Consider the following 25,707-nt stretch of genomic DNA (forward strand, 5'->3'; position numbering starts at 1 on the left):
TATATAAGAAATTTTCTTACCAACATATAGTAGGTTTGACATCAGTGACAAAACAATGATTGAAAACACACAACATTCTTCTACTTAAATGATAAATGATCTTTTCAATCATTTATCAACACATAGAAGAGATAGATCAATGTTTAGTTAATTTTAAACTTCCCTTTGCCCTAGATATAACCTATCATCCAACTAATTTGGTGAGGAATGCTCTCAAAAAAATGAGGAAGTACACTCTTACTAGCAGCAAGCCAATTTGGGAAGAAGATTGCATCATGAACTACCGACAAATAGAGGTTGCAGGAACATCATCCAAATAGTGAGAATCTCATAGTTGAGGAAGCAAGAGAATTAGTAATGAGAAGTGGAATACTGATTTTTCCTAGATGGGAACTTAGTTCCTCCTTTATGTTGGATCAAATCAGAAAGCAAGAAAGATTCGTCTCTTTTGAAGAGACTAATATCACTAGTGAGCTGCAAGACTCTGGATTTAATATAGATAGCAAAACAATGGCAATATGGAGCATGGCTCCAGATGATAACAAGCCAACTCTCATGGAGATAAAGGAGTCCCCCCAGGGAAATGTAATTTTTTGGAATGTTTCCACTGCATCCAGTGATAAAATCTATAATTTGGCGAATACAGCATCATTAATAAGGAAGAGCAAGATGGATACATTACAAGAGAAACTATATACAACTTATCGCATATCCATTAATACTAGATATAAATATGATGAAGAGTTGAAGAGGACTTATGTCCTAGAGAAGAAAATAGTTGACATGGAGGAAGAAATAAGGAGCCTAAGGGTTGTGACTAGACCTACTACAGAGGTGAAGGACCATGAAGCTCAGACTGAAGCTGACATTGAAGTTGTGGGAGAAGCCCAACACATGGATATTGATGAATGGGATGGTTCTAAGGAGGTAGAAATACAAAAAATTCAGAATTTCCTTATGCACAAATCGGTGCCCTACATATTCTTTCATATATTGTGCACAACAGTTACATTAGCCTGCAAGGAGCTGAGTACAAGTGCTTAGAGACATTAGACATTTTTTCCCCTCTATTCGCAACTTGGGGGCCCTATGCCCAATTTTTTGATAATTTGGTCCCTCTACTACCCCAGAAAAAGGATTTACCCAAGCTAGTAATCATTAATACCAAAAAAATAATAAATATGGTAAGGGAGTTACATTGGTTTTTCATAGGAAAGATGCAATTGATCCAAGGGAAAATGAAAACAATTGTTGTAGCAATACCAAATTTCATTCTTGGTATTATAGATAGTAATGGAAATTTTAAGGAATGGTAGTAATGGTATTCTTCATTTGAAGATATTTTTAGACATATCAGGTTTATGGCCTATTGTAATAATGAGATGGATATAAGTGTTGTTTATGATTTAATTGATTTTCTCTTTAGGATAGAATTAGATATGAGTAAAGTCTTGGGAGAAGTAAAGGCTATTACTAATTCTAAATGGAATAAATGTATAGATGAATTGAATGCAGTTAGGGATGTTACTTGGCCTGAGATAGACTTACATGTGGTCGTATGGGAATTAATAGTAGACATTAAAGCTATACCATCCCAGGAGGATTATTAGACTGAGACAACAAGAAGGTTGCTACGAGAAGACAATAGGAGACGAAAGAGGACAATATAGTTAAAGTAAAGACTTTTTACATAAACATCATCTACTTTTTGCACCCACTTTCCTACCTACTTTTCAAATAGCAGAGGAATATATTAATGTAATATTTCAAAGGTTTTTGCCTTTTGCTTTTGATCGGATAGTTTTTGACACCTACCTTCCCATCTGAAGCTTGTTGCAATCCTCTATATAAGTATTTCGAAGATGTGGAGTTGTAGTTGGAAGTCTGTAGAGTTTTCTTACTTTATGTCTGTGTTGCATAAAAATGTAACTAAGGAATAAACATCAAGCAACTAATGCACATTCCTACATTATCATGCAAAACCTCAAAATATGAAAGAAGACATGTAAATAAGCAACATGAAACAAACAAGAGCATGAAAGCATTCAAAATATCACTATGCAAACCTCATGAAACCATCAAGTGGAGATAATTTCATCACTCATGGGATGTGGTTGCTCACAAATCTAGCAGCATAACAATGAGGTAGATAGTAGATGTGGAAATGAGGAGAGGGCTCTCCTTTTATAGGAAAATGGATGCAATAGACGGCTAGGATCGAATGCAAGATGGAGGGCTAAGATCCCTTAGGATTGACAAGGTGTCAATGAGGTGGAGGACAAGTAGACTCCACATGGATTAGGGTTTTTACCATTCAAATGGGGCAATATGCTCACACGTGTGTGAGCAACCTTTGATGGTGACACGATCAATGAGGTGTGAGAAGCATGGCTTCTCACACATGTGTGAGACAACTTGATTATCATGCAAGAGGACAAGTGTGCAAGAGGTGTGAGAAGGATGGCTTCTCACACATGTGTGAGACACCTTGACTCTCATGCAAGAGGACAAGTGTGCAAGAGACATGCAAGATATGAGGGATGAGGAAAATGTGAACATCTCTCACACATGTGTGAGCACACACTTAGGATTAAGAGGTGATTAGCTAAGGTGATTAGTAAAAGAAAGCATGATTAGGAAGTGGGTAGGTTTAGCATGGTGGGTTAGGTAGGCTAGTGAGGTTAGGTGAGGGTTAAAAGTAGGAGCCATGTGTTCAAATAGGATTAAATGTAATATTTAATTCCTAGTGGGATTAGGAGGGAATTAATTAAGTAAATGACATACTTAATTAAAGTGAAAGGGGTTAGATGCAAGTCGGAATAGGTTAAGATTTAAACGAACCTTAGTTTATTTAAATCAAGGTAAGGCAAATGATTTAAATAAACCTTAGTTTATTTAAATTAGGGTAAGGCAAATGATTTAAATAAACCTTAGTTTATTTAAATTAGGGTAAGGCAAATGTACTTAAATAAATGAAAATTTATTTAATTAAGGTAGGGGAATTAAATAAATAATGAATATTTATTTAATTGGCTAGGAACGGGTTTTGGACAGATTTAGGTGTCTACAATGTCTTTTCTACGGTCCATCTAACTTTTGTAATTATATGAATGTAATCAGTTTTGTATACTTAAGAATATAGTAAGTACCAAGTAGCAGTTGTCAAGTTCTAAGTTATACTTCGAGTTTTATTAGTATTTTAATCATTTTCAAACAAAATCAATACAAAAAGGAAATCCTTCTTATCTGTGTCTTTGATTTTTGTCTCCTTTCTTATATATTTGTGATCTTGAGATTGAAGTGAATAATTTTCTTTTAGTTAAATGCAATTTAGATAAATTGTATGTCTCTTATTGATTGTTATTGATTCAAAGAATCAAATAATTACTTTCATTACGTGATAGGGTTTAATGTGAGAAGGATTTGATAAGAATGAAATTCAAAGCTCAATGTTGTTCAATTTAATTGCAAGTTGATTAAATAAGTCTGAGTTGCTGATTTTGACTCTATATAACAATGGATAAGACACTAGGCACTTAATTTGAGTTGCAAGTTGATGATTCATGTAGTTGTAGAACACACAAAAATTAAACAATAAATTTACCATTTTATGTAATGAAGAACTAAAATTGTTGGTCGTTACTTGTTTGTAATATCTTCTTATGAGTTATAGTTAGCTATTGTGATTACGCAGTTATTGGTGAATCATAGAGGAATATTAACCACCTTCTACTATAAGGGATAGTTTTGAAGAGAAAAATATCTGAGAGCAAGTGTCTAAAGAGAAAATCCAAATCATCAATCATCTTCATAATCCCTATGTTTTCTCACCTTGGCCTTGCAAATCCTAAAGTGAAGAGATTCCTAGTGACTCTGTTGAAGTTAGTCTAGAGCTAAGATTAACCCTGTTGAGTATAGGATTTAGTTGATCCTTAGGCTTGTCCCTATCTTATGCTTTATGTTATTGGGTTTAAATCTACCTAGTATGTTCCTTACCAAAAAGAACTCCAACAGCACCTATTAGGATGAATCAGCAAGATGATCTTTGCAATGCAACTTGATTCGCTAAATAAGATCCTTTGAATAATATGATCACCTGATTGTGATGGATGATTGCTCTACTCTTTATACTACCATGTAGCTTGATTACATATTTAGCCCCAAATTCACTTCTTGTCTCCAAAATAAACATATATCTTTTATTCTTCAACTCTTACACACTTACACAAATGAATTTGTCTTTCTCATATCCCTTTCAAATAATAACTCTATACCAAGTCAGATTCCAGAATAGATATCTTCATAAAAACCAAATATGCCTTTAAGTCATCTCAAGGACTGATGTTTAGGCAATATAGTACTTTTTATGTTCTTGACACTCGAGCTATAGAGTGAGCTCGAGTGACATTGAAACTTGGTTAGTATTGGATGTTCTAGTAACACTATGGAACTCAAGTGATATAGTTTACACAGAGAGCTTGGTTAACTCTATGAACTTAATTCACACACAAAGCTTGTTACCTCTAATACTGAATAGCTTGGTTTATACTGTGAGCTTGGTTAACACTTGTATACCTTCATCTGCTCAGGCTACACTGAAATCTTCTCCCTCGTGGAAAGCTTGGTTGCAGTATTAACTGACCTTCCTAGATGGCTTAAGTGGTTTGTCACTAATTAACAATATGTCTTTCCATAGTGTCAACAAAATTGACACTACTATATTTGGATTAGGTTCTTATCAACTCTCAACTACTAAAGGGGAACTATTCATGGAGATGATCAACACCCTTCACCTAAAAAGGTTCTACAAATGATATTCTCTTAATCTCTTTGTACAAATCTAAATGTCCTAAAAAAGGTACCACAAATTGGAAAAAGTCCTAAAAAAATCTATTATCTTGGTGAACATTTAACTAGGCACCTTAATAATACCCAAACAATTGGAAAATAGCAAATACAAAAAAAAAAAAAAAAAAATTGAAAAAAAGAGAAAAGAACAAAAAAATTGAAAAATAAGAAAAAAGTGTCGTCGAAAAAACATAGCAAACAAGCATCATGGTAGCAAAAAAAGAATATCTACCAACAAGGTGAAAACCTAGTAAATAGGTTCCTCTTTTTCATAATGTTCCATATAGCGATGCACCTCTTAGATTTTGTATTTTCATTTTCCTCCGTTGAGTGCTTTTCTTTCCACAATTTCCTATGAGTGCTTTGTTGAAAGCTACTATTGGCGTAATTATTATTTTGTCATTGATGTTAAACCTAATTGGTAAGACATTTTTCTATCTGATTTGAGTGTCATATCTAGATGATTGATGAAGAGGATTTGAGAAGATGGACATCACAATAGTACCTAGAGGAAAGGTTGAGTTATGAGAGGAATTACAATGGGAACTTGATTAGTTAAGCTTTGACAAGATAAAGTGATTGTTTAAATCATGCCACAAGTGAAGAAAATAGTTGTATTGAAGCCTTGAAGCAGTAATCAAATACTAACCAAATGTATAGGCTTGACTGAGAAAAAAAAACTAAGGAACTTGAAGTAAATGCCAAGTGATGTTGGTGTTGAACAAGCACCAATTTGTGATGAGCAGAAGTAGTGCCAACCAAGCATCAGTATTGACCAAGTGTCAATATATGTGTTGAATAGAAATGTTAGTAGTGACTGAGTAACCTAGTGATGACTAGGTTTCATAACATAGTGTTGGCTGAGGGAAAATATTTGATAAAATTTGAGGAAATCATGATTTCCAACCAACATAATTAATTTCTTGGAATACTTAAAGCATGTGGAAGATAAGAATGGATGAATTGGAGCATTTAAATTAAGGGAAACTATTTTTGAGCATTCTTATGAAAGAATTCAAGGAGAAGTTTGGAGAAGTTTTTAGAGGATAAGAGAGGAGAAGAAATGTTGGAAGGGTTTGCTAAATCTAACTAAACCCTAAAGATCTATGCTGGTGTTTAAGTGGTAAAAGATAAAAATTACCTATTTAAAGAGGTATAAGGGCTAACCTAGTGTGGTTAGAGAAGTTGTTGATGTTATTAATTAGTGAATCTAAGCAAAAGGCTTAGAAGTTTAAGTGAAGAGATGAACTGTGATTTCTTGAAGGGATGCCAAGCAGATCAAAGACATAGATGACAATAAAGGCCAATCAGTGGATCAACATGTGAGCCAAACTATGATATGTATTTGCAAAGTGATCTGTATTAGTCAGATCAAACCTATTGTTACTTTATAACCATTGCATTAGTATTAAAATCCTTTAATCAAGGTTGACCTAGTAGTCATATATAAATCCTTTAATCAAGGTGGAATTCTAATGAAATGTTCTAAAGTCCTCTAACAAGGCCACTCCTAATAGGGTGATCAAATCCTTTAATAAGGTCACATTTAACAATATGTTTTGTAACCTTTAATAGGGTTGGCTCCTAATAGAGCTCACTTCAAAAGAGTGAAAGATTTGTGACATGTTACTAGTGGTTTTTTTCCCAAATTACATTTGCATGTTAAATCCTTGTGTCAAACTTGTGTGGATGTTATTTTTGATGATTTATTATTAATTTTTTACATTCTAAAAGTTTTTAATTATTAGGAAGGTGGACTACTAGTCGATATTATTGATAATCTGCTATAGAGGTTAAGCTAATGGATGATTAGATCTTAAGTAGTTGAAGTGCTTAATTGTTGAATCGGTACATCTAGACTTTGGATAACTTATGCAACCCCTCTCAATTATTCTAAACATTCTAACAATTGGCATTATAACTATGACTCTTGTAGAGAAAAGTTTGAAGGTACTTGAAGCCAAAGATCAAGATGTACGAAAAGGAGGTACAAAGGTTGAACAAAGGGAGCTTCAATGCATGGTAAAGTTTAATGAGGTTGCATCTCGCAAGAATTGGTGATGGTGCAATACACTTTGTAGATAATGCATATGTGGAGATAACAGTTCTTCCTCTAATAGCTTAGTATATGAAAGAAAAGAAAGAACACAACTAAGCTATGTTAGAGATTGCATCAGCCCCAAGCTACATCGAGTTTGATGACATAAAAGATTTCAAAAATGCCAAGGAAATGTGGGATACACTGTAGATCATCTATGGAGGTGACACCAATGTTTTGAGAAAAAAATAAGAAAGCTTGAGAGGAAAATCTAATGAAATGAGAATAATGGAAGGTGAGAATATTGTTTAATATTGTGGAAGAATCAAAGAGGTTTTTAATTCCATAAGAGGAGAAAATAGAAAGACTGATGATGAGACTGTGATCAACAAGGTATTGAGAACTCTACTTTTGATTGTATACGATTAGGATTTCTACAATATAAGAATTAAGATGTACTCTTGCTAATAACCTAACTTTAGAAGGTGTGATTGGTAGGCTTACTTCGTTTGAAATGTCAATTTTTTATTATTTCACTCCTACCACTATTGAATATGCTTGTAAATCACAACTGGTTACTAGTAAGAAAGGAAAAGGAAAAAGTGTGAAAAATAACAGTGATTTTTTTAATGAGGAACTTGATGAGCTTGAAGCATTTATGGCTAGAAGACTTCCAAGAGGCAGAGGAAAATACAAAGGTGAACTTCCTATAATCTATTCTTCATGTAACAAAGTTGGTCATATTGGTGCAAGATGTCCTCATAGAGAAGACAAGGATGAAAGAAGGGAAATAAAGTACAAAGGAATAAGAGATGATCGAGACAATAGAAGGAACAAGGACTAAAAAGAAAAAGGTTAGAAATCCTATTACATTATTGAAGAAGAAACTGGTAATGAGTCTGAAAGTATTGATGAAGAAGTTTTTTATGTTGCTATGAAAAAAATTATAATGAAGATGAGAAAACTGCATTAATCTCATATGTGAATAAAGGTGCAGGTGGATAACTGATAGTGATTGTTCACATCACATGACTAGTGATAAAAATAAATTTGAAACCATGGAACCATACAAGGGTAGTTGTGTTAAGTTTGGTAATGATGCACCATGTCTTGTGAAAGGTAAAGGATCAATACAATTGATGAATAAAATCAAATATGACAATGTTTATTGGGTTGAAGGTCTTAATTATAATTTGTTAAGTGTTTCACAATAGAACAAATTCGGATAGAGGGTTGAATTCCATCATAAGAGGGCCAAGATATTTGATGCTACTAGTGACCTAATTGGAAGTGGTGATCAAACAAAAGGTAACTTGTTCTATCTAAATTTATCTGATGAGACATTTTTGTTTGCACAATATGAAGATATATGGTTGTGGCATAAGAGGTTATGTCATGTGAACTTTGACAATTTGGTAAGTATTAGTAAGATGAAAAGAGTAAGAGGCTTGTCAAGATTGAAGAAACCTGAAAATTCTATGTGTAAACAATGTCAATTGGGAAAATTGACAAAGTCAATTTCAAGAGCAAGATATATTCATCTAATGAAATTTTGGAATTAGTTCATACTAACCTTTATGGACCGATTGAAATACAAAGCTATTGCAGAGACAAATATTTTATTCTATTTGTTGATGACTATTCTAGGATGATGACTTTGATATTTCTTAAAGAAATATATGATTCCTTTTAGTTATTTAAGTGGTATTTTGCCAGAGTTGAAAAGGAAATAGGTAGGAGTCTGAAGTGCTTGAGATCTGATAGAGGTGGAGAATTTATCTCTAATGAATTTAATATATTCTGCAATAATAGAGGAGTCAAAAGGTATATGTCAACACCTAGGACCCCTCCCCAAAATAGAATAGTTGAAAGGAGAAATGGATCAATCATGGACTATGCTAGAACACCAATGAAGGAGAAGAATGTATCACAAAAATACTAGAGAGAAGTTGTAAGTATAGCAGTTTATACTTTGAATAGAGTGTAAGTAAATAAAGGTGCAAATGTTACACCCTTTGAGTTGTGGTATGGATATGTACCTAATGTGAATATTTTAAAGTTTTTGGAAGAAAATTCTATATAATAAAGGATAATAAAAATGGAAAACTTGATGCTAAGAGTGATGAAGACATATTTCTAGGATATTCCAATAAGAGAAAAGTGTATAAATGTTTGAGCTCTAACACTAACAAAGTTGTACAAAGTGCAAATGTGAAAGTTGATGAATATGTAGAATAGGATAAAAGTTGAATGCATGAAAAAATCTAAAGATTATAGAACATTCATATATGTAAATGAAGGTGCTCCCTACACCTTACCTAGGCAACAGAACAAAGATATCAATCAACAACAAAATGTGAATGTTGAGTTGCAATAGCTAGTTGTTGAGAAATAGATTGTAGGTGTCGAGCAACAAAAAAATAATGTCAAGAGACATGTAGTAGATGTTGATCATTAGGAAGACAATGCCAAGCAAGTAGAACCTAAACCTAAACCTAAACCAGAGAGACCAAATGACCTTGAAATCATTTTTCAAGATGAACATGTGCAAGAAGAAAGAAGGAAAGAACTTTTACTAGAAAAGTATGTGAGAAAACATCAAGCACCTAACCAAATTATTAGACACAAAGAATCTAGAGTTATGAAAAGAAAAAGACTCAGAAGTGATACATGTTTACTTTGTGAATTTGAACCTAAATCAGTAAAAGATGCTTTGGAGAATGAGGATTGGATTCATACAATGAATGAAGAAATTGAGAAAATAGAGAAGAACAAAACCTGGACATTGGTACCTAGACCTAAGGACAAAAATGTTATTAGAGGAAAGTGGGTATTCAGGAATAAGCTAAATGAAAAAAGTGAAGTCACAAGGAATAAGGCTAGATTGGTATGCAAAGGATATGTACAAGAAGAAGGAATTGATTATGGGGAAATATTTTCCCTAGTTACAAGATTAGAAAGAGTTATAACACTACTTGCATATTTTGCTTATAAAGGATTTAAATTTTACCAAATGGATATTAAATCTATATTCCTGAATGGAATACTGGACAAACAAGTTTACATTGAACAACTTGAAGGATTTGTTGACCCCATCAAAAAGAACATGGTATGTAAACTATACAAGGCTCTATATGGATTGAAACAACCCCCAAAGCATGGTATGAAAGACTACACAATTATTTGGTGAAGATTGGATTTGCTAGAACTAATTATAACAATAATCTATACTTGAAATCTGGTAGTAACAATGAGATATTGTTATCTAAAATCTTTTTTGATGACATCATATTTGGAGGAAAAGATGCATTATGCGAATCATTTTTAGATGAGATGAAGAAGGAATTTGAAATGTTTATGTTTAGTGAGATCAAATTCTTTGTTGGTTTACAAGTATATCAAATGAAGCAAGGTATCTACCTTACTCAATAAAAATACATCAAGGAGATATTAAAAACCTTTGGAATGGAAGATTCAAGACCAGTCAATACACCCATGACTACATGACAAGCTATCTAAGATTGATGATTCTACTTATGTGAAATAGACATTGCATAGATCAATGATTGGAAAGTTACAAAAATTTGTTCACAACAGACCTCATATTGCATTGGTAGGTGAGATTTTTGCTAGATTTTCTACAAGTCCCAACTCTAAGGATAATCACATGTGGTGTAGGAGCACCTAAGGGAAGGTAATTCACTTTTGGTTTTGGCTCGTCTAGACTCTAGCAAAGTCTTGCTTTCTTTCTTTTTACCTTATTTGGTCTTTATATTTTGAGGGCAAGTAGATTTGATCAGTTTAATCCATGGTTGTCCATTTTGGTTGGAAGTGTGTTTGGTTCCTAGGTCTTAGGACTAGGACTATGGGGTTTTGTACCCAAAATGGTGTTCAAAGTTGGAATTTATGATCATTATGATCCTTGGGATGGTTTTACATATGTTTTTATAAGGAGAAGGTCATAGGTCATCACCTAGGTGAGGAATACTAAAAATTGTAAAAGTTGTCAACAAATTGTAGAAGTTGTCAACTTGGCCTAAGAGTGCAAAAATGAGTAAAAGTATGTAAAAGGGGTGTGTAAAAGGATAATACATGCCTACATGGCCTAATTGGACCATCTCCACCTTACTTGGAAGATTCCAAGTCCATTTGGTGAGAAGTGCTCTATGTGTCAAAAAGTTGTCATGACAACTTTGTCCTAGGGACTGAGTGTCACAAGATAGGACCAGGATAGTTATGCTAACTACCTGCATGCCTATGGAAGACTGATAAAACCTTGAGGGATATATTTTCCAAGGTTGGTTGCCATTTTTGAATCCATTTTGTGTTGAAAGTAATGTTTCTACTAAGCATTTTTATCAATCTAACTGTGTATTAAAGACATGCATGCATGGATGGATTGAAGTTGATATTTTAGCTCTAGATTTTTATTTTTCAAGTTCACATTTTTATTTTTCATTCAAATAGTTAGTTGATTTGGGATCTTTATACTAGGTTTTGAAAATCATTTTAGAAGACATAGTTTGTTGTCTCTGGTTTGACTAGCTCTATTAAAATGGTTCCCCCATGAGTTCTTTATGGCCTTTTAGGAAATGGGAGAGGAGCCTATGCACATACTATATATATTTTTGGGGACTCTAAAAGTAGTACAAGCATTTTAAAATGGATGCCCTAGGAGAAACTATGTACTTGACTAGGAAAAATTCATCATTGCAAAAAGAAAATGGGGGACTAAATATATTGAATAGTTCAATCTAGTGTGTTGAGGTGAAAGAGGGATGTATGAATTATATTTGGTTAAGTGGGGAAGATTTCATAGTTGTTTTTAAAGTCCTTTTGAATTGGACCTAGTTCATGCTTTAGTTTCATCCTAAAACCCTTATTTTTAGGCATGAAAATAGCTCTCCTTTGTGCGGACAAGGGGGAGACCGAAAACCTATAAAATATTTTAGTCATTCCAAAAGGGTATCCATATCTAAAGTTTATTTGGGGTCTTTTTTGGGAAAGATTCAAATTGAATGCCTAAAACTCAACTAGGAGGGCTAATCCTATTGGGCCTAATTGAGCAACTCTGAAAATTTGGGTAAGGAAACTTAGAAATATGTTTGAACAAAGGTCTAGGAGGTTGGAAAGGTGTGTAAACTTCTTATAGAAACTCCTCACTCCTCAAGGATATCCTAAATGCCAAGTTTGATTAGAATTCAAGATTGGATAGAAAGCAAGGAGAATGCAATTGGAGAGTTTAAGTACATAATTCAATGGTATAACATGGTAGTGAAGTGTGGGAGGATAGGAGAGATATCCTCTAGTGGACAGGGCACCAAGGTTAACCCTAGTAGGTTTAGTATAAGCCTAGGTAAGTCCTAGAATATATTATGACTAAGGAGGACTAACGACTTAAGGTTACATCAGATTGGTATCAAAGCCAAAATATTTGGGCTTGTGATTAGATGTTTTCAATTGAATCAGTTGGTGAAGTAAACATGGTGACCAATGTAGAATTGGACAAATAAGTAGGTGAACGGAAGGAAAGGAACGAGATCCTTGAAGAGACCTTGGAAGAGATGGAGGCTAAGTTAGAAGAGGTGGCAGAAGTAGCCAAGAATAAGGATGGGGAAGAAGCAAGTAGTAGAAAGGGTAAGGGACAAGTGATAGAGGTAGATTTGATGCAGGAGCATCCTAGGTTGCACTGCTATCCAGCATGTTTTCAGTTTTTATTTTGCTGTTGAAACTAGGTTCTGCTGAAACTACATTTTCTAGTTTATGGGTGCCTATTGTGGATTTTGTAACTAATTTTCCATAATGAATGAAGGGCTACACACTTTAGGGATTTTAGAGAGCCTAGATAATTATCTATGGTCTAGAGCACAAGTTCTAACTCCTCATGAGTTAGGACATACGGCAATTCTCCAAAAGTATCAATTTCTGGCAGTTCTACACGACAGTTTTCTATGCTTGACTTTCGGAATGGATGTGCACTTTTCCTTGATGAATTAAATTTTGTGCACTTAAGGGGTTATATAGAACCTAGATATCTACCCACAATTTGAAGTATTATTTCTAACTCAATTGGAGCTAGGAGATATCGCAATTTTTCTTGGACATCAATTTCAGGACAGTTAATTGCTAATGCAGGCCAACTTGTGTATCTAATGCTAGGTTTATTTTCATTTAATATTTGCTAAGATCTAACTTGTGGCTTATCCATGTTCTAGAATGATCTATAAGACATTTTAGCTAGTATAAATAGAGTTTTTAGGCTTAGAGCTAGGCAGTTTTGAAGAGGATTGTAGAGCAGAACTAGAAAGTGTGAATTTGTTGTTGATCTTTGTGTATGAATGTATTTTGTATCTATCCATAGCCTAGAAGGCCTTACCACTAGGCATGTATGAATATATTTTGATGAATCAATAAAATTATTTTACTCCTCTTGCTCCTTTGGTTGATGTTCTTTGTGTTTGCTTCCATTGTGTTAACTCTTGCAAGGTGGTTCAAAGAGCTGGGTGTACAATTGGCCCTTGTTTTCTCTATCCTTCCTTGCATCAGGTGGTATCAAAGCTTGAGATTCATCCTTGTGGAGATTGGATCATGTAGAACCCTGATTTGGATTTGGTTGTAGGGTTGCAGATCTATGGATTTGACCTATAACTTGCAGAGGGTTATGATCTTGCAGGAACCTGATTTGTAAAGATGGTTCATGGTAGAGGAAATGTTGATAATGCTATGTTGGATCAATTGAGACAAATTGTAGCCAAATTAGATGTTGTGGAGATAGCCTAGAGGAGAGGAGCACATCTTGATGATCTAAGTGATGATGAAGTAGCAGCACCAAACCTGAATCTAGAACTTGAAGAAGATTCAAGATGAGGAAAGATTGTTGTGAGTGTTGTCTAGGGAAAATTCAAAGCCTATTGTAGAAGTTGTTCCTTATGATGGAAAATTGGATACCAATGTTGTGTTAGATTGGGTCTCAGATATGGAGAAGTTCTTTGAGTATGAAAACACTCCTAATAATAAGAAGGTGAAGATTGCAGTTACTAGGCTGAAAGGTCATGCTTTGTTGTGGTGGGAGCATTTGCAAACTGATAGATAAAGGAGAGGAAAGGAGAATATCAGAACATGGCCAAAGATGGTGAACAAGGTAAAGAACAAATTTCTTCCTATTGATTACCAAGTTAGCTTGTTGAGAAAGATGCAAAATTTGAAACAAAAGGACATGACTATGAAAGAGTATATCGAGGAACTCTATAGATTGGACATCAGATCTGGACATGTGGATGATGATGTTGAGAAAATTGCAAGGTACATAAATGGATTGAGATGTAGAATTCATGATGAAATAATTTTTGTGAAGTTGGAAAGTGTAGAAGAAGCATATCAATATGCCTTGAAAGTTGAGATCTTGACAAAGAAGCATGAAAAAAGACAAAGAGGTAGAGGTGGTAGATTTCAGAGAGGCAGAGGTAGATCTTATGGAGAAGGTGGCAAATTTGACAATTTTGTGCTGGATAAAGGTAAATCTGAATGGAAGAATGATGAAAAAGACAAAGATGGTAGCTTATACCAATGAGGTAATAGATCTTACTAAGGAAGAGTTAATTCTTATCCTACAGGTGGTTTGCATGGTAATTGTTTTAGATGTGGCAAAGAAGGGCATAGGTCTTTTGAATGTAGATCTTCTAAAAGTGGACAGAATAATAGAAATGTTGTGATTCAAGAAGACATTGAAAGTTCACCAAGTGGACCTGAGGCTGGAGAAAATATGATGGTGAGAAGAACCTTATGTACTGAGGGAAGTGATGAGGAACCTGTCCATAGAAGAAGTCTTTTCAAGACCAGATGTAAGATGGCTAGAAAATGCTGCAAGGTGATCATTAATAGTGGAAGTTCAAAAAATTTGCCATCAAAAGAGCTGGTTACAAAGTTGTAGTTGTAGAGGCTGAAACATCTCAAACCTTATCATATTTCATGGATCAAAGATAAGCATAAGATATTGGTAAGTGAGCAATGTATTGTGAAGTTCAAGATTGGACATTACTTTGATGAAATTTTGTGTGATATTATGTCCATGGATTGTTGACATATTTTGTTGGGTAGACCTTGGCAATATGATAGATATGTTATGCATGATGGAAGATTGAATCAATATACTCTTTGGGTAAATGGAAAGAAACAAATATTGTTGTCTTTAATTGAAAGTCTAGATGAGGTCATTTGTACTGCAATAAAAGTTTGCATGGTTAATGGAAAGCAATTTGAAAAGGAAGTAAAGAAGAATCAAGTTTGCTTTGCTATAGTTCCTAGAGGACCGAGTGTTGGTAGTAATGACCAAGCAGCAAAAGTTGGTATGACAGCAAAAATTGTTGAATTACTGAATGAATATAAAGATATTGTTGTTGATGATATTCTTGATGGTTTACCTCTAGTAAGAAGTATAAGTCATTATATAGACCTAATTCCTGGAGCTAGTTTTCCAAACAAAGCACCATGTAGATTGACACCTATAGAGAATGAAGAACTTAATAGACAAGTGCATGAGTTGTTGTAGAAAGGTTTGATCAGAGAAATTTTGAGTCCATGTGTTGTACCTATTGTATTAGCACCTAAAAAGAATGGAGAATGGAGAACATGTATTGATTCCAGAGCTATTAACGAAATCACAATGAAATATAGGTTCCTTATGCTGAGGATGGATGACATAATGGATTGTTTGAGTGGAGAAAAGTATTTTACCAAGATTGATTTGAAGAGTGGCTATCATCATATTAGAATCAAAGAAGGTGATGAATGGAAGAATGCTTTTAAGACAAAAGATGGTTTGTATGAATGGTTGGTTATGCCTTTTGGTTTGACCAATGCACCTAGTACTTTCATGAGCTTGATGAATGAAGTTTTGAAAAGATTCTTGGGTAAGTTTATGATTGTTTATTTGGATGACATTCTGATATTCAGTAAGACTAAGGAAGAACATCTTGAGTATATTAGACAAGCATTGCAGAAGTGGAAAGAGAAAATTTTGTTGATTAATCTGAAAAAGTGTTCTTTTATGCAAAAGGAGATTGCGTATTTGGGATTTTTGATTTCAGCTGATGGATTGAAGATGGATCCTGATAAGATTAAAGCAATTTTAGAATGGCCTACACCTAAGAATGTGGGTGAGGTAAGATCATTTCATGATTTGGCTAGCTTTTACATAAAGTTTATAAAGAATTTCAGTGTTGTTTGTAATGCTATGACTGAGACAATGAAAGGAGATAAAAAGGAATTCAAGTGGACACATGGAGATAATAAGAGTTTTGAGACTTTGAAACAAAGGTTGTTGAATTACCTATATTAGCTTTACCTGATTTCAAAAAGTATTTCAAGTTGAATGTGATGCAAGTGGTAATGCAATTGGAACTATATTAAGTCAAGAAGGTAAACTCGTTGCTTTCTTTAGGGAGAAGTTGAATGATGCTAAAAGGAAGTATTTGATGTATGATCAAGAGTTTTATGCTATTGTTCAAGAATTGAAGAAGTGGAGACATTATTTGATTCCTAAGAAGTTTGTGTTGTATATTGGTCATAAAGCTTTACAGTACTTGGGAAGTCAACATAAATTGAATCAGAGACATATGAAGTGGGTTGAGTATTTGCAGAATTTTACAATTGACATTAAGCACAAGAGTGGAGTTACTAACAGAGTTCTTGATGCATTGAGTAGAAGACGTTCTTTGTTGACTGAAATGAAGGTTGAAATTCTTGGTTTTGATGATATGAAGGAGTTGTATGATGTTGATCCTAATTTTTCTGAGATGTGGAGAGAGTGCAGAGCACCAAATCTAACCAATCATGTAAGTAAGTATGATGATTATTTTATTCAAGAAGGTATGTTGTTTAAAGACATTCAGATGTGTATTCCTAGAAGTTCTATGAGGTTGACTATGATTAAGGAAAAGCATAGTGTTGGATTGGCTAGACATTTTGGAATTGATAAGACATTGAGTTTGTTGAAAGAGAAGTATTATTGGCCAAAAATGTATAAGAATGTTCAAAAATTTGTAAAGAGTTGTGGAGTTTGTCAAGTTGCAAAAGGAGTGAGTCAAAATACTAGTTTGTATACACCTATTACTATTCTTGAGAAACTTTGGAGTGACATCAATATGGATTTTGTTCTTGGATTACCTAAGACAGTGAAGGGGTATGATTCTATATTTGTTTTGGTGGATAGATTTTCTAAAATGAATCATTTCATACCATGTAAGAAGACATCAAATGTTGAGCATGTTGCTAAACTTTTCTTTAAAGAGATTGTGAGATTTCATGGATTACCAAGAAGTATTATTTCTGATAGAGACAGTAAGTTTGTTGGCTATTTTTGGAAGACTTTGTGGAAGAAGATGGGTATTGAGTTGAAGATAGTTCTACATTCCATCCACAACTAGATGGACAGAATGAGGTTGTAAATAGAAGCTTGGGTAACTTGCTAAGATGTTTAGTTGGGAATAAGCCAAGTAATTAGGAGATGGTATTGGCACAAATTGAATTTGCATATAATAATTTTGTGAATAGGAGTATAGGGAAGACACCTTTTGAGATTGTTACTGGAATGAAGCCTAGAGGAGTGTCAGATTTGAGAGATATTGCTAGTGAATAAAAGAGAAGTGCTGCAGGAGAAGAATTTTCTGAATTTATGAAATCTTTTTGTAAGGAAGTGAAGTTGAGGATAGAACAAAGTAATTAGAAGTATAAGGAGAATGTTGATCAATCTAGAAGACATCATGATTTTCAAGTTGGTGATGAGGTAATGGTTCGTGTAAAGAAAAGAAGATTTCCTATTGGAACATATAGTAAGCTAAAGATGAAGAAGTTTGGACCTTGTAAGATCTTGAAAAATTTTGACAATGGAAACGCTTATGAAGTTGAGTTACCAGATGACATGGATATATCTCCTATATTCAATATTCCTTATTTGTATAAGTATCATGAGTAGATGATGAAGTTATTATATCAGAGGACTATCCTAAGAAGTAGATTAAAGATGTTGAATAAGTATTGGATTAGCGAATTGGTAAGAGCACAAGAGGAAAAGATTATTATGAATATCTAGTGAAGTGGAAGAACAGACCTATGGAAGATGCTTCATGGATTTCTCAATCTGAGTTGGATTTAGCTTAGGTTGTGACATCTCAATGATTCAAGAGAATAATTTCTTCCCACCTTGGTTGTCTAATGTAGGAGCATCTTGGGTTGTACTGCTATCCTGCATGTGTTTAGTTTTTATTTTGCTATTGAAACTAGGTTCTCTTGAAACTGCATTTTCTAGTTTGTGGGTCCCTGTTGCAGACCATGTAAATAATTTTCCACAATGAATGAAGGGTTGATAAATTTAGAGATTATATAGGGCCTAGACTAATATCTATGGTATAGAGAAAAAGTTCTAAATCCTCATGAGTTAGGAGATATGGCAATTCTCCCAAAGTATCAATTGCTGGCCTTTCTACGTGACAGTTTTCTATGCTTGACTTTTGGAATGGATATGCACTTTTCCTTGATGAATCAAAATTTTCACACTTAAGGGGTTGTAGAGGACCTAGTTATCTACCCAAAATTTGAAGTGTGAGTTCTAACCAATCAAAGCTAGGAGATATTGCAATTTTTCTCAGATTTTGATTTCACGACAGTTAATTGCTGATGCAGGCTGACTTGTGTATCTAATACTACATTTATTTCATTTAATATTTGTTGAGAGTTGACTTGTGGCTTCTCCATGTTCTATAATGATCTATAAGCCATTTTGGCTAGTATAAATAGATTTTTTTGGCTTATATCTAGGCAGTTAAGAGTTTTTAACCAATTTTGAAGAGGATTGCAGAGCAAAACTGGAAAGTGTGAATTTGCTGCTAATCTTTGTGTATGAATGTATTTTGTATTTGGTTGTAACCTAGAAGACCTTATAGTTGGTAATGTATGAAGATATTTTGATGAATCAATAAAATTATTTTACTCCTCTTGCTCCTTTGGTTGATGTTCTTTGTGTTTGCTTCTGTTGTGTTAACTCTTGCAGGGTTATTCAGAGAGCAGGGTGTGCCATTGGTCCTAGTTTTCCATATCCTTCCTTGTGTCAAGATTTCATTTCTACCCTAGATCCTCCTTTAACTAAGGAACCATTCCTCAAATACATTAACACATTAGGTGGGATAGCATTAGAAGGAATCCTTGTGTTCAATGGGAACATGGACCCTAAACTTGCGATGGAGTGGATTGAAGGGATGCAAAATCACTTTAAGTGTGAAGGTGTTATTAAGGCCCAAAAGATGAAGGTAGCCAAATCAAGATTAAGAGGAGCAATCCTAACATGGTGGAAATACCTCTAGGAAGAAAGGGAAAATTTGGCCAAGAAACCTATAGAAAATTGGAAAGCTATGGTGACTAAGGTGAAGGAATAATATTTGCCTGAGGATTATGAAATTTATTTGCACAAGAAGAGGCAAAGTCTGAAACAGAAGGACCTAGATGTAGCAACTTATACTAAGTAATTTCAAAAGTTATGTTTAAGGTCAAGGGTGCAAGAAGATGAATCCATAAAGGTGGATAGATACCTTCGAGGATTGAAGTGGAATATATAAGAGGAGATTAGTTTGTGGACTCCTACAACTATCCATAATTGTTTCCAATTTTCTCTAAAAGTGGAAGAGAAGAACAAGAAAAAGCCTAACTCCAACTTTTAAAGAAGAGGTAGAGGAAAATATGGAAGAGGGAAAAGAAGCTATGGTAGAAGAGGAATTGATTTTAGGTCTTAAGGGGATAGTAAATTAACTGAACAACAAGAAGGAAGTTTAGGAAGAGGAAGCTTCAATTGGGGCAAAAGCTCTAACACTAGTTGGAGGGGCAGGAGTAACAATCAAGGAAGAGGTTCCTATTTTTCCACCATGAAGTTTTATCACTATAACTAGTTAGGAAATATAGCCAATAGGTGTCCTAAAAAAGGAACAAGTTCCCAAGGGAGTACTAAGAGGGTGAATTATGTTCAAGAGGAGACTGAGAATAGGGGTAAGCAATCAAAAGTGCCATTGGAATCTAAAGAAGGAGAGAACTTAATGATTAGAAGGACATTGATTAGAGAACCAAACAAAAAAGAAACTAATCAGAGGATGACATTTTTTAGGATCAGATGCAATATTAAGGGGAAAGTATGCAAAGTTATCATTAATTCAGGCTCTACAAACAACAACATCAGTGAGGAGGTAGTGAAGAAGTTGAAATTGGAAAGAATACAATATGCTAACCCATACAAGGTCACTTGGATCAATAAGAAACAACTTGTTCTTATAAGAGAACAAGCATGGGTAGAGTTCACCATTAGAAGGTATAAGGATAAAGTACTTTGTGATATTCTTCCCATGGATGCATGCCACATTTTACTTGGAAGAACATGGCAATTTGACACCCAAGCTATGCATGATGGAACCAAGAATGTTTATTCATTTAAGAAGAATGGAGTGACCTTCATAATACAGTCATTGCTAGAAGAAGGGGAAATGAAGACTTCTAGACCTAGTGTGCTTATGGTTGATGAAAAGGATTTTTTTAAGACTCTAGAAGAGGGAGATGGTGTTGGATTTTCCTTGGTATTGAAACCAAAGGATGGGGTTGCTGAAAAGAAGACTGAGATACCCCCTGAAGTACAAGAATTGCTTGACCAATACCATGATATTGTGACTGATGGTCAATCTACTACCTTACCTCCTAAAAGACTTGTGAGTCACCAAATAGACTTTATCCCAAGAGCCACTCTTCCAAATAAAGCTTCCTATAAGATGACACCTCAACAGAATGAGGGAATTTCCAAACAAATCCAAGAGCTCCTAGACCAACTCCTAATTAAGAAAAGTATCAGACCATGTGCAGTCCCTACTATCTTAGCACCCAAGAAGGGAGGAACTTTGAGACTTTTCACTTATTCTAGAGCCATAAATAGAATCTCCAATAGGAATAGATTCCCAATCCCTAGGATTTAAGAGCTAATGTACTATCTAGGAGAAGCAAGGTACTTCACAAATATAGACTTGAAAAATGGTTACCACCATATTCGGATAAATGAAGGAGATGAATGGAAAATAGATTTCAAAGCTACAAAAGGGTTGTATGAGTGGCTTGTTATGCCATTTGGTCTATCTAATGGTCCATCTACCTTCATAAGGCTCAAGAATAAGGTCTTGGCAAGTTACATTGGTAAGTTTGTTGTTGTTTATCTATAAACATCCTAATTTTTAGTAAAACTAAATAAGAACATGTAAAGCATTTGTAAATTATTTTTAAGAAGCGACATGATGAAAAGATAATGATAAACTTGGAGACGTGTGATTTTATGAAGTAGGAATTAGATTACCTTGGCTTTGTGTTGTCCCAAGGTGGCCTTAAGATGGATCGAGAAAAGGTGGATGTCATTCTTAGTTGGCCTACTCCTAAGACTACCTCTGATGTCAAGAGTTTCCATGGATCTCAATGCTATAGGAAGTTAATTAGGAATTTCACTGGCACATGCACCCCTATGTTGGACACAATAAAAGGTGGAATGAAGACCAAGTTTCTTTGGACACCCCAAGCAGATCAGGGATTTGAGATACTCAAGAAGAAGATAGCAACATTACCTACACTAGTTCTTCCAATTTTAGACAAATTGTTTCAAGTGGAGTGTGATGCCATTAATGTGGCCATTGGAGCTATTCTAAGCCAAGAAGGGAGGCCAGTAGCATTTCATAGTGAAAAGCTAAATGAAGCAAAGAGGAAGTACTCCTCTTATGACCTAGAACTTTATGTCTTGGTTCAAGCACTAAGGAAGTGGAGGCACTACTTGCTTCCAAAAGAATTTTTTGTGTATTATGACAATCAAGCTCTCTATTTCCTAAAATCTCAAGACAAACTCAATAGTAAACATGAGAAGTGGGTAGAGTACCTCCAAGCCTATACATTCACTATCAAGCACAAGAAAGGGGTACAAAACAAAGTTGGTAATGCCCTAAGTAGGAGACTCTTTATTTTCCAAGAGGTTCAACTCCAAAGCATAGGTATTGAAATTTTCAAAGACCTATATGTTGATGATGAAGACTCTACTTATATCTACAAGGTATGCCAAGAGTTCAAGAACAACATTCAAGGTCAGTACTATAATTACACCTTGCAAAATGAATTATTATTTAAGGAGAGTCAACTTTGTGTGCCTAAGGGGTCAATGAGGGAAAGTAGAATATAGGAGAAATATAATGGGGCCCTTAGTGGTCATTTTGGAGTTAATAAGACTCGGGAGTTAGTCACTAGGTTCTATTTTTGGCCTAGGATGACTAAGGATATAAAATTAGTATGTGTAAAGTTGTGTAGTTTTTCAAAAAGCTAAAGGGACTACAACAAATGTAGGACTTTATCAACCACAACCCATCCCTAATAAGCCATAGGAGTGCATAATAATGGACTTTTTAGTTGGTCTACCCAAGACAAAATAGGGATATGATAATTTTTATGTGATTGTGGATAGGTTCGGCAAAATGGCTCATTTTGTGCCTAGCAAGACTATGCATGATACTTTTTAGATTGCTCTTCTTCTTTTTAAGGAGGTAGTTAGGATATATATGGCCTACCTATGAGCATTGTTTTAGATAGGAACATAAAGTTTATGAGTCATTTTTGGAATACTCTATGGAAAAAATTGGGTACTAATGTTGGAATACTTTAGAATAAATAAGAGGGGGGGTGAATCAGTTATCCAAGGTCTAGATGAATAAATAAAACTTTTCATAGCTTTAGTGAACCCATAAAACATTTATACTCATGCATGCATCCATAAGATTACAATCACTTAAAACTTGTAGGATACTGTCAAATCAACTTGCAAAAATGTAAAGCATGAAACATAATAGATTCATCAGCAAACTTGACACAATGATTTACGTGGAAACCCAATTTGGGAAAAACCACCAGTAACATGCTACTCTTTTGAAGTGATTCCCTATGAAAGGCCAACCCCGTTAAAGGTTACAATACACACTATTAAATGTGACCCTGTTAAAGGATTTCAATCAACCTGTTAGAAGTGAACCTTGTTAGAGACTTTAGACCATTCACTTGGAATGTCACCTGGTTAAAGGATTTACAAATGACTATTAGGTCAACCTTAATCCAAAGGATTTACTCTAGACTGGTACAATTGTTAGAGAGTAACAGTAAGGCTTTGATCTAATACAACTTACAACTTCACTTGCAGATTATAGATCTCTGTTCAACCCTCAATTCTACTTGGCCTTCATACTTTGCAACTTTTTAGCTTGTTCACCCTTCAAGAATTCATCTCCTTAAGCCTTCTTGCTTAACATGCCACTATAGACTCTTCTCTTAGGTCACTAGATGAAGCAAAACCCTTGACTCCTTGTCTCCTTTAGGTTCTTGTACATAACAACCTTGCTTTGTGACCAGCCATCCCTATAAATAGAAAATTAAGATATTTTCCCACTCATTTTCCATCATCCAATTTAGGGTTCACATTGATTAGGTAGGATATAATGTATCTACCCCATATCTCATATCTCTTCTAGAAACTTCTCCTAGAATGCTCTTTGAATTTGCCTAAAAATGGTTTACCTTGAATTTTGTGCCACTAGCTCATCAACTTTATCTTCCACCTAGTTCACACAATCCAAGAAAACAAACTTGTTGGCTCAGATTCATTGATTCCACGATCTTTTAAATAATGCAGCAGTTTGACATTATCAAGCTTCTGATGCTCGACACATACTACATTGTTTGGCATCCACTGTGAAATTACTCGGCATGAACTAAAGTTTACTAGTGCTCGGCATCAACTAAACTTTACACTATAATGAACTTTTACTCGGCTCCAACTAATCTTTTGCTCAGCTTGTATTGACTTTGCTTGGCACCTACTATCCACTCGGTCAAGCTTGGCAGACAAACTTTGTGTAACTTGTTCTTCTAATCTTTCTTAGTATAACCAGCCTTTGTAACCTTAAGTAGATTATCAATACATCATTTTATCACTATCTCAACTGATCCTTGTACTTCATTACATAATCATAATTGAACTTTTCCTCTAGGTACTATTGTTACATTTTTTGATCAAATCCTCTTCATCAATAAAATAAGAAATAGTACTTGAATCTTATAAGCAACTGTCTTATTAGCAAATAAAGGGTTTGACATTAGTGACAAAATAATGATTGAAACACGTAGTCTTCTCCAACAATCTCGCTCTTTCAATGATCTCTCTCAACAATGATCTTTTCAATCTATGTTCAACAATCTCCCTCTTTGGCATTAATGGAAAACCAAATTGATCAACCAAATCAACGGAATGTTAAACACCTTTGTTCAACCAAACTGACTTGGTTAAAACTGTATGACAATACCAAAAAGAAAACTTGTATTGAAATATGTTCCTCTATTAGTAGCTTCCATCTTTTGATTAGGTTACAAAATTCTTTCTTATAACTCCCTCTTACTATATCTCCCTCTGACTAGGTAGATTAGGATTTCTCCCTCTTTCTTATATTCTTCTCTATCTCCTTCATCATACTTGTGTTCTCTTCTGATCAACAATATCATCAATTAACTCCTAAGATCAGTAACACTCTCCATCTCTTTAACAACAATCTCTTGATATTTTGCTCTTGATCAGCAATCATACTATTCATTAGGAATATCTCCCTCGGTATTTATACTAGTTTGATCAGTAGAATATCTCCCTCTTTGACAACAATGCCAAAGACATATACCAAAAATTTGTCATCTTAACATGTAGATATAGACTTTGTCAAGTTCTTTCAATTTCTCCCTCTGTCACCTTGCTTGTAACTGATTTGAAATTTTAGCTCTTTGATTACCTTAGGCAATTCCTAAAGTAAGATCATCTCCACCAATGTGTAACATATGAACATTAACTTGTTTGATGTAGGGCACAACTCTTGTTATTTAGATAGCCTTCGATAGGGGCATCACCCCTAGTTTACCTTTTAGATACTCGTGAGCATCCTTAGCTAATGGTTTTGTGAAGATATCAGCAATTTGCTTCTTTATGTTAACATATTACATATTCACCTCTTTATCTTGAACTAACTCTCTCAAGTAATGATACTTGATTGCAATGTGTTTTGTCTTGGTGTGCATCATTGGATTCTTTGATATATTGATAGCACTAGTATTATCATAATAAAGCATCACTAATTCTATGATTTCTTCCTTCATACCTTTGAGTAGCTATTTGATCCACACAATATTTGTACAATTTAAAGTAGTAGCAACATATTCAGCTTTAGCAGTAGATTGTGAAGTACAACTTTGTTTCTTGCTAGTCCATGTAACTAGTCACTTGCCTAAGAAAAATGCTCCTTCACTAGTGCTCTTGTTGTCATCAATGTTACTAGCCCAATCAGCATTAGTGTAGGCTCTCAATTCAAATTTTTCATTTTTCTTGTAGTATAGACCAAACTCTTATGTTCCTTTTAGATATCTCATTATTCTCTTTACAACCATTAAGTGATTCTCCCTAAGATTAGCAAAGAATCTTGCAACTATCCTTACAAATAATACAATATCAGGTTAGTTGTGTACTACATATTACAATTTTCCAATCATAGACCTATACAATGTTTGATTCACTTCAGTTGAATCATCATTCTTTGACAAGTTGTGTCCTATCACCATAGGTGTACTTACTGGTTTGGAATCCTCAAATCCAAAAAATTTCAATGTTTCTTTGACATACTTTGACTGAGTGATGTATATACCATATTTCATCTGATATACTTACAAACCCACAAAAATTTTGATCT

This window comes from Cupressus sempervirens, chromosome 7 (assembly GCF_028749045.1).
Source record: "Cupressus sempervirens isolate cs-2001-9-10 chromosome 7, ASM2874904v1, whole genome shotgun sequence".
Lineage (NCBI taxonomy): Eukaryota > Viridiplantae > Streptophyta > Pinopsida > Cupressales > Cupressaceae > Cupressus > Cupressus sempervirens.